This window comes from Poecilia latipinna, unplaced genomic scaffold (assembly GCF_001443285.1).
Source record: "Poecilia latipinna isolate Pla-1442-1.1 unplaced genomic scaffold, P_latipinna-1.0 Scaffold1647, whole genome shotgun sequence".
NCBI classification, from domain to species: Eukaryota; Metazoa; Chordata; class Actinopteri; order Cyprinodontiformes; family Poeciliidae; genus Poecilia; species Poecilia latipinna.
Genome location: NW_015114263.1, coordinates 1 through 252, shown reverse-complemented (window position 1 = coordinate 252; position 252 = coordinate 1).

Here is a 252-nt window from a genome sequence, read left to right as displayed (position 1 = left end):
GGTTTACTGCGTCTCTTAAGGCTGCCATTTGTTCGTCAGTCAGTTGCATATTCAAATTTGGCACTGTGACATTTGACTCTTCCTGAAGAGGAAGCCTGCTCTCCTCCCATTCAATTTCAGGAATCTGTACACCCTGGAAAACACAGAGAAGGGATCAAGAGAACTCAAAATTTACTTGATGATTGCAGACTGCTATGTTACAAATTAAGTGAATGATAGTATACATGCTTCACATTAAATTATCCAATTAAA